General features: G+C 44.1%; 2 pseudogenes; both read left to right on the top strand.

Moving 5' to 3' along the window:
- The first annotated feature begins 938 nt into the window (after positions 1-938).
- On the top strand, positions 939-2,342 carry LOC128930794 (tRNA-dihydrouridine(16/17) synthase [NAD(P)(+)]-like pseudogene; annotated as a pseudogene).
- A 9,483-nt stretch (positions 2,343-11,825) lies between these two features.
- On the top strand, positions 11,826-12,806 carry LOC128930784 (tubulin beta-8 chain pseudogene; annotated as a pseudogene).
- The last annotated feature ends 515 nt before the right edge of the window (positions 12,807-13,321 follow it).

The raw sequence follows: 13,321 nt of genomic DNA, 5'->3' as shown, positions 1-13,321 counted from the left end.
CAGTCACTTCTTCAAATGGTGTAAGTCATAAGCCTTGGTAGCTTCCATGTGCTGTTAAGCCTATTACAAAATGCAAAAGTTGAGACTTGAAAGCCTCCACCTTTATTTCAAAAAATTATGCAAAAGCCTGGGAGTTCAGGCAGAAAACATGCTGCAGTGGTGGAGCCCTCATGGAGAATTTCTATTAAAACAATGCAGAGAAGAAATATGGGATTACAGTCCCCATATAGGCACCCTACTGGGGCATGGCCTAGTAGGTCTATGAGGAGAGGATCATTGTCCTCCAGACCCCAGAATGGTAGATCCAGCTACAGCTCGAGCTTTGCACCTGGAAAAGTCAGAGGCAAAAAATACCAGCCCATGAGAGCAGCTGTAGGGGCTCAACCATGAAAGGCCACAAGGTCAGACTTTCCCAAAGCATTAATATGTCTAGGAAATGGGACAGAGAGTAAAAAATAATTATTTTGGATTCTTATAAATTAATAACTGCCCTTCTGGGTTTCATACTTGCATGGGTCTTGTGGTCCCCTTTTTTGGGCTGATTTCTTCCTTTTAGAATATGAGTATTTACCCAATGCCTATAACCCTTTTGTATCTTGGAAGTACCTAACTAACTTTTTTTTAAACAGGCATATGGAAGGAAGAAACTAGCTTTGCCTTAGATGAAACTTTTGACTTTTGAGTCAAGGCTAAAATAAGCTAAGACTTTTGGGATTATTGGGAAGTCATGATTGCATTTTAAAATATGAGAAGGGCCGGTGGCGGCACGGAGCCCTGGGCCTGGCTGCGGCCCCAGCGCGGTGCTGGCATTCCCAGAGGCCTGAGCGTGGCATGGGCCCCGGGCGTTGGCGAGGCCGGAGCGAGGTGGGCCCGGGACACAGGCAGCCGGCGCCTTCGGAGCCAAAGGCACGCGACGGACATGGCAAGGCCTGGAGACAATGCGAAAGCTGCAGGGCTTCGAGTTCTGGGGGCCCGCCACGTCGTGGCCCCCATGGTAGACCAGAGCGAGCTGGCCTGGAGGCTGCTGAGTCAGCGCCACAGGGCACAGCTCTGCTACACGCCCATGCTGCACACCCAAGTCTTCGTCTGCCATGCTAATTACTGGAAGGAGAACCTGTACTGTGAGTTGTGCCCCAAGGACCGGCCCCTCATGGTGCAGTTCTGTGCCAATGACCTGTAGGTGTTTGTTCAGGCAGCTCTCATGGCTCAGAATTACTGTGATGCCATCGACCTGAACCTGGGCTGCCCACAGATGATAGCCAAGAGAGGTCACTATGACGCCTTCCTGCAGGACGAGTGGAACCTGCTCCAAAAAATAATTTTGCTGGCCCACAAGAAACTCTCTGTTCCCGTCATGTGCAAAATCTGTGTCTTCCCAGAGATTGACAAGACTGTGAGGTATGCCCAGATGCTGGAGAAGGCCGACTGCCAGTTGCTGACCGTTCATAAGTGCAAAGGAGCAGAAGGGGCCCCGGTCGGGTGCAGCGTCCTGAAAGAACATTAAGGCTGTGCAGAAAGCTGTGGCCATCCCTGTTTTCACCAATGGGAACATCCAGAGCCTACAGGATGTGGAGCGCTGCATCCAGGACACGGGTGTACAGGGTGTCATGAGCGCAGAAGGCAACCTGCACAACCCTGCCCTGTTTGAGGGCCAGAGCCCTGCCGTGTGGAAACTGGCCAGTGAATACCTGGACATCATGTGGGAGCTCCCCTGTCCACTGTCCTACGTCCGGGCCTACCTCTTCAAGCTGTGGCACCACATGCTGAAGGTGCATCAGCAGCTGTGAGAGGAGCTGGCCAAGGCAAAATCCCTGGAGGGCATTGCTGCTGTGAGCCAGAAGCTGAAGATGCGGTGTCAGGAGGAGATATCCAGGCAGGAGGGAGTGAAGCCCACCAGCGACTTGCCCTTCCTCTGGATCTGCCAGCCCTATGTCTGGCTGGGGCCCAGGGAGGGGAGCAAGGAGAAGGCAGGTGGGTGCAGCAAGTGGGCCCTGGAGGAGGAGGAGTGTGGCATGAAAGTCCTGTCCAAGAACAAGCAGAAGAGGCAGCTGAAGAACCCCCACAAGACCTCTGACCCCTCTCTGAAGTTAAAATATGCAATATGTGACCAGTGTGGCAACCCAAAGGGCAACAGATGTGTGTTCAGCCTGTGCCACGGCTGCTGCAAGAGGTGAGCTGCCAAAGAGACCACGGACTGCCCAGGTCATGGATTGCTTTTTAAAACCAAATTGGAGAAGTTTTTGGCCTGGAAAGGGACCCAGCCTGAGCTGCAGCCGCCTCTGACTGCCACGCCCCGCACACCAGGTGACTTCTCAGAAGTCATGAGTAGTGCTCTGGCCTGAAGGCCCAGAACCTCCACCCCCAGGACCGCTCCTGAAGCCTGGACATGTCCTACTTAAGGAAACATCTTTTACTCAGGGAATCTCCCCTTACTTAACATGGAGAGATGCTCCCTGTCCCCCTTGGCCTGCACTGGGTGCCTGGAATGCTGCAGTGGGGAGCAGGCCCCAGGCTGGACCTGCCCTGTCCTCAGCATGTGTGTGCAAAAGCAAACAATAAGTCATTTCAAAGAAAAATAAAATATGAGAAGGATATAAGATTTGGAATAGCCAAGGGCAAACTAATGTAGTTTGAGTGTGTGTCCCCACCAAAATCCCATATTGAAATGTAATCCTCAATGTCGGTGGTGGGCCTACTGGGGAGGTGATTCAATCATGAGGGCAGAATTTCCATGAACATTTTGATATCATTTTCTTATTCTCACATAGTAAGCTTTAATGAGAGCTGGTTGTTTAAAAGTATGTAGCACTTCCCCCCACAGACACCCTCGCATTTACAATGTGATGTACAAGCACTAGATTTATCTTTTACCTTGAGTGTCAGCTGTCAGAGGCTTTTCCAGAAGCAGAACCCAGTGCTATGCTTTCTGTACAGCCTGTAGAACCATGAGCCAATTAAACCTCTTTTCTTTATAAATTACCCAGTCTCAGATTACTTCTTTATAGCAATGTAAGAATTGCCTATATGTCCACTATAAAACTGTTAGAACTAACAAATTAATTAAATTTGCAGAATACAAAATCGATATATACAAATCAGTAGAATTTCTATAAGCCAACAGTCAACAAACTGAAAAAGAATTTTAAAAAATAATACTATCTGCAATAGCCACAAATAAAAAAAAGTGTAGAAATTAACCAAAGAAATAAAAGTTCTCAACAATTAAAACTATAAAACACCAGTAAAAGAAAGGAAAGAGGACACAAAACATAGAAAAATATTTCTATGTTCACAGATTTGGAGACTCAGTATTTTTTAAATGTTCCCACAATCCAAAGCAATCTATAGATTTTATGCCATTTCTACCAAAATTATAATGACATTCTTCAAAGAAATAGAATAAGAATTCTGAAAATTATATGGAACCACAAAATACTATAATAATCAAAGCTATGCTGAGTATATAAAACAAAACAGGAGAAATCCCATTACCTGGCTTCAAATTATACTACCAAGCTATAGTAATTAAAACAGCATGGTCCTAGCATAAACACAGATATGGAACAGAATAGAGAACCCAGAAACAAACTCATAAACCTAGAGCAAACTTATTTTTAATGAAATTGCCAAGAACATACAATAAAAAATAAGACAATTTCTTCAATAAATAGAGCTGGGAAAATTGACACGTCATAGTCATAAAAATAAAACTAGAACCGTATTTCTGGCCACATACAGAAACCAAATTAAAATGAGTTAAAGACTTAAGCCTAACATCTCAAACTATCAATCTTTTACAAGAAAACATTGGGGAAACTCTCTAGGGCATTGGTTTGAGCAAAAATTTCTTAAATAATGCCCCATAAGCACAGACAAACAAAGCAAACATGGACAATGGGATTACAGCAAGTTAGAGAGTTTTTTACAGTGAAGGAGACAATCAACAAAGTGAAGAGAAAACGCATAGAATGGGAGCAAATATTTGTAAATTAGCCATCTGAAAAAGGATTAATAGCTACATAATATGGTTAGGATTTGTGTCTTCACCCAAATCTCATATTAAATTTTACTCCCCAATTGTTGAGAGAGAGACCTGGTAGAAAGTGATTGGATCATGGGGGTGGTTTTCCCCATGCTTTTCTTGTGATAGTGAATCAGTTCTCATGACATCTGATGCTTCTGTAAGGGTACCTACCCACTTTGCTTTACATAGCTGCTCTCTTTCCTACTGCCATGTAAGAGATGCCTGCTTCCCTATCTGGCATGATTGTAAGTTTCCTGAGGCCTTCCCAGCTGTGTGAAACTGTGAGTCAATTAAACTGATTTTCTTTATAAATTACGAGTCTCATGTATTTTTTAATTGCAGTGCAGAAGTAGACTAACACAGTGCAATAGATTAAGAGTTTTAAACATTCTATGGAAAAAAAGTAATAACATAAAGAGTAAGCAAAAAATTTAAATAAACATTTATGAAAAGAAGACATACAATTGGCAAACAGACAAATGAAAAGATGCTTCATATTACTGATTATTATAGAAATGCAAATCAAACTTACAATGAGATATTATTTTACCCCCATACCCTGTTGTTGGGAACAGTTTTAATGTTTCCGATATAACTAAAAATAGAACTACAATATGGTCCAGGAATTTTACTGCTCAGTATATACCTAAAACAAATAAAATTGGCAAATCAAAGACATATCAGTACTCCCATGTTTGCTACAGAAGGGTTTATGATAGCCAAGATTTGTAAAGAATCTAAATGTCTATTAAGAGATGACTGGATAGAGAAAATGTGGTACATATACACTATCCAGCTATAAGAGAGAATCAGAGTCTGTCATTTGCAATGGCATAAATGGAACTGAAAGTCTTTATGTTAAGTGAGATAAGTGAGACACAGAAAGACAAATGTCATATGTTCTTATTTTATTTTATGTTTTTGAGACGGTGTTTCACTGTTGTTACCCAGGCTGGAGTGCAATGGCACGATCTCAGCTCACCACAACCTCTACCTACTGGGTTCAGGCAATTCTCCTGCCTCAGCCTCCCGAGTAGCTGGGACTACAGGCACGCACCACCATGCCCAGGTAATTTTTGTATTTTTAGTAGAGATGGGGTTTCACCTTGCTGACCAGGATGGTCTCAATCTCTTGACCTCGTGATCCACTCACCTCGGCCTCCCAAAGTGCTGGTATTATAGGCGTGAGCCACCACGCCCGGCCAGGATATGTTTTTATTTATTTGTGGATGCTAAAATTCTAAACAATTGATCTCATAGATACAGAGTATAACGATGGCTACTGGAGGCTGGGAAGGGCAGTGGGGGAACAGAAGGATAGTGGGAATGTTATATGGGTAGAAAACACTGTTAGAAAACTGAATAAGACAATATTTAACAGCACAACAGGGTGATTATAGTCAAAAATAATTTATACATTTTATAATGACTAAAAGAGTATAATTGGATTGTTTATAACACAAGCAGTCAATGAATGAGTGGATGGATACCCCAATTTTCAATATGTATTACTCATTGAATGCCTGTATCAAAATATGTCATGTACCCCCATAAATATATACACAAATTATGTATCCACAAAAATAAATTTAAAAATTAAAATTTAAAAAAAATGGGGGGAGAGTATAATGAGGCATGTGTGATCCATGGCCTGAACTAACTTTTCAGGTTAACTTTGAAATGTCCTTATCCAAGAAGAGGGTTCCATTTAGACAATAGAGGCTTAGGAATTTATTTTTGGTTTACAAGTGGAAGAAAGAAGGATTTTTAATCCTGAGCCATAGCTCTCAGTCAACCAATCCCTGCAGGGAACCTTGTTCTTGACTGTGGAGATAAACACTATTTTTCCTTTCCACTGAAGAATGTCACATTTTAAAATGACAGAAAACATCTTCAAACTAAGAGGTACTACCTTGTTGAATCTGATTTGGTTTAAATTGTAATTAATCTAATCACATGTGTGGCTCATGTCTGTAATCTAAGCAATTTGGGAGGCCAAGGTCGGCAGATCACTTTTGGTCAGGGGTTTGAGACCAGTCTGGCCAACATAGTAAAACCCCATCCCTACTAAAAACACAAAAATTAGCTGTATGTGGTGTTGCATGCCTGTAATCCCAGCTACTTAGGAGGCTGAGGCAGAAGAATTGTTTGAACCTGGGAGGCAGAGGTTGCAGTGATCCACGATGGTGCCACTGCACTCCAACCTAGGCAACAGAGCAAGACTCAGTCCCAAAATAATAATAATAATGATTAATGATAATAAATAATAATAGAAAAGCCTCATTGTGTTTCAAACAAAATTTCTTTTGAGTATCAACTACATCAACTTGCATATTCTCTATAATTATTTTGTTTACTTGATACATAATTCTGAGGACTTTTGAGGACTAATTTCACTGTTTTCTACCATTTTGGTAAACATACCAAATTCCATCAAACATAATGCACAAAATTCCTGAGAAATACATTTTCTCCTTGAGGAGTAGACTTGTTGTGTTAGAGGAACTCATGGTTACCAAGCTCTAATTTAATAAACATGACTAGAATACTCTATCTTAATATTGGTAGATAGGTACTCACAAGACAGTTAAAAGATTAACACTTATGGTCAGAATATAGCCGCATATTTTAGCTGGCCACCAATTACAATTGCAGAATATGTATGGCCATACAAGACATCTTCCACCAAGCCTGAAAAATGTGTAAATGTCCCAGGAGTGCAGCATATTTTCTTAAAGATAGTATTAATGATCTAGCTTAGGTCAAAAGTTTAATGGCCATTGTTAAAACCAATAGTACCTGCCTTTAGTGAGTATGTGTGCATTTTTAAGTTTAATTGTAACTCTTTCTCTTTATAGTTTCTTCTAAGTTGAGAGACTAAGAAAAGACAGTGCACTCCTGCTCTTGTTTTCTGAGGATACCCAACTCTGTACTGGAGTCATTGCTAATAAACTTGCTTTTTTCACTGTGCTCTCTGACTTACCTCAGATTTTTTTCTTCTACACAACCTAAGAATCCTTTGTGGTCTGTATCAGAACCCTCTTTTCAAGCAACATCTTTCAGTAACATCATGAAGGGACACCAAGATAAGACCCCGACTCCAAGGAAAACAATCCATACAGAATCAGTTAGCTGACATTGAGCAAGTGGAGTATCTTTTAGAGTCATAAAGCCATTCCAGTGGGTAAGAATGATTATCTACTATCACTTAAGTGAGAGGCCCTACAGTATAGTGCTAGAGTGAGAGACTCAGCCACAGAAGTTAAAGGGCTTGGGGTGTCATACTCAGATTATAAGCCAAGCTCACAGAGTTAGAGGCCCTGGGGTTTATTGAAAAGAATGAATTTTGCTAAACATGATGTTTGCCACTTTCTCTTTTTGGACTGCCTACCTTGTGCTCTCTGTCCCTCACCTGAAGGCTCTGCATCTTGTCACCTTTCTGCTCACTGCCTCTGTTTTGTAGCAGCCTGGAGGCTACCACAGGAAGCAAACCTCAAACAATTTAGCTTTTACTTTCCTCAATGATTTTCTGACTTTCAGCTGATTGCTTGTTTAATTTGCCACTGGTCCAAGTGACACTTTAAAAAATAGATGTCTTGGAACCTAGTATTTTTTTTACCTTGATTATTAGAAAACATCAGCAAGAACCTCTCCATCATTATAATTAGAAGTTGAAATTTATTTAACAGCCCCACATGAAAAAAATCATGGGGAACAATTGAAGGCCAGTAGCCTACTTTTCTGAGCAGACAGACTAGGTGGTCTCTGGGTGTCTTAGATTTCTTGGCACTGTTGCTGCTACAACTTCTCTAGTAGGCAAGGCTAATCAGCAAACACTAGGACAGCACCTAAAGGTTTTTTGGCCCCACACCAAGGGAAGGTGGTCCTAGAAACTAAAGGGTACCAGTGGATTATAGGGAAAATTTATTAAAGTATCAGGCCTTAGTACTAGACACTTCAGACATAACTTTTGAAGTCTGTCAAACCATAAACTGAGCTACTTATCTGCTAGAGTACATAGGTGCTTCCAGCATTTCCAGCATACATGTTGTATTAGTCTGTTCTCATGGTGCTAGTAAAGACATATCTGAGGCTGGGTAATTTATAAAGAAAAGAGGTTTAAGGCTGGGCGCGATGGCTCATTCCTGTACTCCCAGAACTTTGGGAGGCTGAGGTGGGTGGATCACGAGGTCAAGAAATCGAGACCATCCTGGTCAACATGGTGAAACCCCGTCTCTACCAAAAATACAAAAAAATTAGCTGGGCATGGTGGCGCATGCCTGTAATTCTAGCTACTCAAAAGGCTGAGGCAGGAGAATTGCCTGAACCCAGGAGGCGGAGGTAGCGGTGAGCCAAGATCGTGCCATTGCACTCCAGCCTGAATAACGAGAGCGAAACTCCGTCTCAAAAAAAAAAAAAAGAAAAGAGGTTTAATTGACTCACAGTTCCACATGGCTGGGGAGGCCTCACAATCACAGCAGAAGGTAAAGGAGGAGCAAAGTCACATCTCCTACATGGCAGCAGGCAAAAGAGCTTGCGTAGAAAAACTCCACTTTATAAAGGGGAGTAATCCCAGCATTTTGGGTTGCCGAGCTGGATGGATCACCTGAAGTCAGGAGTTTGAGACCAGCCTGACCAATATGGTGAAATCACATCTCTACTTTAAATAAGAAAATTAACCAGGCAAAGCCGGCATCGTGCCACTGCACTCCAGCCTGGGCAACCGAGCAAGACTATGTCTAAAAAAAAAAGCAAAAAAAATTAAAGTGAAATCATCAGATCTCATGAGGCTTATTCAGTGTCACAAGAACAACATGGGAAGCCCCCACCCAATTCAGTTACCTCCCAATGGGTCCCTCCGAAGACACATGGAAATTATGACAGCTACAATTTAAGATTTGACTGGAGACACAGCGAAACCATGTCACAGGTTATGAAACAAATTTATTCTTGCTGGCCAGACTTGAGATGAGCTCCTTGACCATCCCAAGGAAGAGTGGTTAACAGATGCAAGTTGTTTTGTGCATCAGGAAAACAGGAGGGCTAGACATACTCTTATTAGTCAGCACAAGTTAATCAAGTCACAAGCCCTACTGGCCTCTACCTCAGCTCAAGAAGCTGAGTTAATTAAACTTTCCAGAGCCCTGCAGTTGAGAAAGTATTAAAAGTTAACATTTACACTGATTCTAAGTATGATTTTTGTGGTGCTTCATGCTTATGCTGCAATTTGGAATGGGTAGGGACTCCTGACCACAGAGGGTTTTCCATACAACATCACCCAGATTTTGAGCTTGTTAGAATGCTGCTTGGCTGCCAAAGAAAAGTGAATATAATTCATTGCAGAGGATGTCAAAAGAGAGATTGACCGTGTTAAAGAAAATGCCCTTGCAGATGGGGTAGCCAAGTCACTGCACTAAAAGGGCCAATGAAGCTGATGGGCATGCTGGTCAGCATATCCAGAGCTGAGCCAGAATGCTTCAAAGAAGAAGAAAAATGGGCCAAGGAATGCAGTTTAGCCCAACACTCCTCTGGCTGGCTGACTCGTGGTAATACATTACTAATGCCAGGTACCAATCATAAGAAAATAATTAAGCACTTACATGATTTTTTTCACCCTAGAAAGGATTGTTTCAGTTAATGTCTCATTGGTTTATGACAATAAATCTTTTCAAGACACTGAAACAGGTGACCCTGCCCTGAGCTCTGTGCCTGAAATAACCCAAACAGCCAGCAATTTTCTCCTCTAGTTTAACATGTCTGACATTGAGAGTCCTCTCCAGGTGAGGACTAAGAACTCTAATTTACTCAGATGCCTTTGTGTAGGACATTCAAGTATTTGCTAATACTTACTGATACCTTCACTGGTTAGATCAAGGTGTTCCCCATGCTATCTGAATAATGTTCACCAGAAGATATTATTCCTCAGTTTGGATCATCTAAAAGTCTGCAAAGTGACAATGACCCATCTTTTACATCAGGCATATCCCAACACGTATCCTCAGCTTTAGGAATCAAATATCATTTTTGCTCTGTGTGGAGACTGTAGTCCTCTGGAAACATGGAAGAACTAAACATACTCTAAAGAAGTCTCTAACAAAATCAGAGGGCTGACTACCCCTAACACCCATAGCTTACCATGGGTTTGAGCTGCTCCAAAGGAAAACTTATACTTAAGTCCTGTTGAGTTGGCATACAGAAAGACTTTCCTAACCACAGATCTCCTAAGAGATGAAAAAACTCATCTCATCAATCACAAAAATATGTCATCAATCTAGGACAAGTGGAAAGGCACTCTGCGAATATGGAAACAAAAGGCTTCCCCTCTCCCACGGGAAGAAAATTCAGTTTTAGCTCAGCTAGGGATTTGGTCTTACTGAAGACATGGGAAGAAGTTCTCCAGTTTACCAGCTTTCCCCAATTTGGAAAGAACCGCAGCAAGGCCACCTGATCTCTCCAATAGATGTTAAACCCCAAGGGATTCACCTTTGGAAAAGTAAAGCTGTTTCTTATTCTGAGAGCCCAATCCAAGGCTGCAGGAGGTGGGCGCAGGACTGCGGGCCCTAAGCATTGGTGGACTGCAGGCTGAATCATTGTGTGACTGCTTCTCCTTTTCACGTTTCTTCTTCTGTCCATAATCCCGACTTGGCCATAAGGGAATTCATGCTCACCCAACCCGGACACTGCAAGAACCATATTGGCACAAAGGTTGGCAGCCAGGGGTCTAATCTAAGGGCACAGCTAGGGTCTGCGGGGTGGCCGATGAAGATGTTGGCAGTGGAAGGGGTGGCCCCTCTGCATTGCGGTCCCTGGGCTTCCTGCCCAGGATGCGGTGGAGCTGTGTGGCTGGCAAGACTGCCAGGTCAAACCTCAAGGGACTTAGTGGCCTGAGGGTGGGGGTGGAAGTGGGAGAGGGACTAGAGCATCTCCAACTCCCCAAGCTCTGTGACTTAGCCCTGGCCTGTCTGGCCTGTCGCATCTCTTGCAGTTCTGGGAGGTGATATCTGATGAACATGGCATCACCTCCACTGACACCTACTGTGGGGAGAGTGACCTGCAGCTGGAGCGCATCAATGTGTACCACAACAAGGCCAGTGGTGAGACTCCAGTCTTGCCCCAATAGCTCTCCTGGGAACGAATGCCTTCCCATTCCCTTCAGGTGGCAGGTACGTGGCTCACGCTGTGCTCGTGGATCTGGAGCCAGGAACCATGGACTCCATGACCTCGGGGTCCTTCAGGCAGATCTTTAGGCCAGACAACTTTATCTCAGGTGAGCTGTGGATGAGGACTGGGATGTGGCTCCTTAGCCAGGGCAGTTCAAAGTCAATGAGGGCCTCAAGGTTATCTCTGTGGGAACTGTGGAACCAAGGCCCCTGAACACCCTCCCATCCTCTGAGTCACTCAGTCTCCCTTTCCTAAATGGGCTTTGCCGGAGGAAGGCCCAGCTGTCTTCTCAACTTGAGGAGCTGATGTAATCTTCCTGCAAGGAGCTGATATGGGGCCATGACTACAGCCTTCTTATTGCCTGGGAATGGGCAGGAGCCACCTGCAGTGAGTCTGCTGTTAGCTGTCTTGGGATTGGCTCCTGATCTATATTCTAACAAGCAAGGCTGCTGTCCTGTAACTTAGGAGGAGGGGATTTTATTTGCTCCACATGCAGGGTGAATCGTGATTTTACCTCACATGTGACACTTGGACCTTTATACATTGTGGTGGTGACCACCATTTACCTGGCCATCAAGTGACTGGCAGTACTACCTTACAGGTCAGTGTGGGGCTGGTAACAACTGGGCCAATGGGTACTACATTGGAAGGCTTGGAGCTGATGGAGTCGGTGGTGGATGCTGTGAGAAGAGAGGCTGAGAGCTGTGATTGCCTACACGGTTTCTAGCTGACCCACTCCCTGGGTGGGGGGACTGGGTCTGGGATGGGTACACTTCTCATGGGTGAAATTTGGGAGGAGTACCCAGATGGAATCATAAACACATTCAGTGTCCTGTCCTCGCCCGGGTTGTCAGAACCCATGGTGGAGCCCTACAATGCCACCCTTTCCATCAACCAGCTCAAAAAAATGCAGATGAGACGTTCTGCATCGATAATGAAGTGCTCCATAACATCTGTCCCAGAACCTTAAAACTGACCACATCCACCTACGGTGGCCTGAATCACCTGGTGTCTGCTACCATGAGTGGGGTCACCACGTACTTGCACTTCCCGGGCCAGCTGAATGCGAACATGCTTCCATTTCCTGGGCTTCACTTCTTTATGCCTGGCTTTGCCTCACTGACCAGCCAGCAGTACTGGGCCCTGACCGTGGCTGAGCTCACTCAGCAGCTGTTCGAGGCTAAGAATATGATGGCCACCTGTGACCCCCGACGTGGCTGCTACCTAACCATGGCTGCCATTTTCAGAGGTCACATGTCCATGAGGGAGGTGAATAAGCAAATGCTCAATATCCAGGACAAGAACAGCAGCTACTTTGCTCCCTCACAAAAAGAAAAGAGCCATCTGTGACATTCCACCCCAGGAACTAAAAATGTCGGCCGCCCTCATCGGTAACAACACAGCGGTCCAGGAGCTCTTCAAACGTGATGCCGAACAGTTTACAGCTATGTTCAGGCACAAGGCCTTCCTGCACTGGTACACGAGTGAGGGCAAGGGTGAGATGGAGTTCACCGAGGCCGAGAGCAACCTTAATGACCTGGTGTCAGAATATCAGTAATACCAAGATGCCATGGCTAAGGAGGAATTGTTTAAGGCGTGAGGTCAGGAGGAGGTAGCCTAGAAGCTTCCTTTTCCAGGTAAAGGGAGAAGTAGTGTGGATTCTTTAGTGTATTTTGACAGCCATTGTTACTTCTTTGTACCTCTTTGACTCTTTACATCTCCTCCTGCTACATTTTAAAGCATTTTTATAGTGTGTAGTTTGGCCTAATAAAGTATTTTTATGACACTTGGTTTCACCTCCACTTCTTTCTATAGGCCCCTGGATACTGCTTCCAGATGGGCATAGTGGTCCTGCAAGGCTGCAGCTGTCTTGGGCTTGTCACATCCCAGAAACAAGCAGTCCAGTGGCTCCTGGAGGGGTCGGCATGGGCTGTGGACATGGCAGGCAGGCTTCACACAAACTTGGGGCTGGCCTGGGCCTTGGGCAGCTACTTGGTGGGATACCTGTTTCTGAATGGAAGCCTCCGTTTATCCTATTTACGAAACTTCCAGGAGACCAGCTGGGCCTGTTTGTGGAATTTTATAAGTGTTCAGTGACCCCGGTGTATAATGTCCCCAGTGTATCAACTCAGGGTA

The sequence above is a fragment of the Callithrix jacchus genome, chromosome 19 (genome assembly GCF_049354715.1).
Source record: "Callithrix jacchus isolate 240 chromosome 19, calJac240_pri, whole genome shotgun sequence".
Taxonomy (NCBI): Eukaryota; Metazoa; Chordata; class Mammalia; order Primates; family Cebidae; genus Callithrix; species Callithrix jacchus.
Note: the sequence above shows the minus strand (reverse complement) of the source record. Positions and strands in the feature narration are given on the sequence as shown.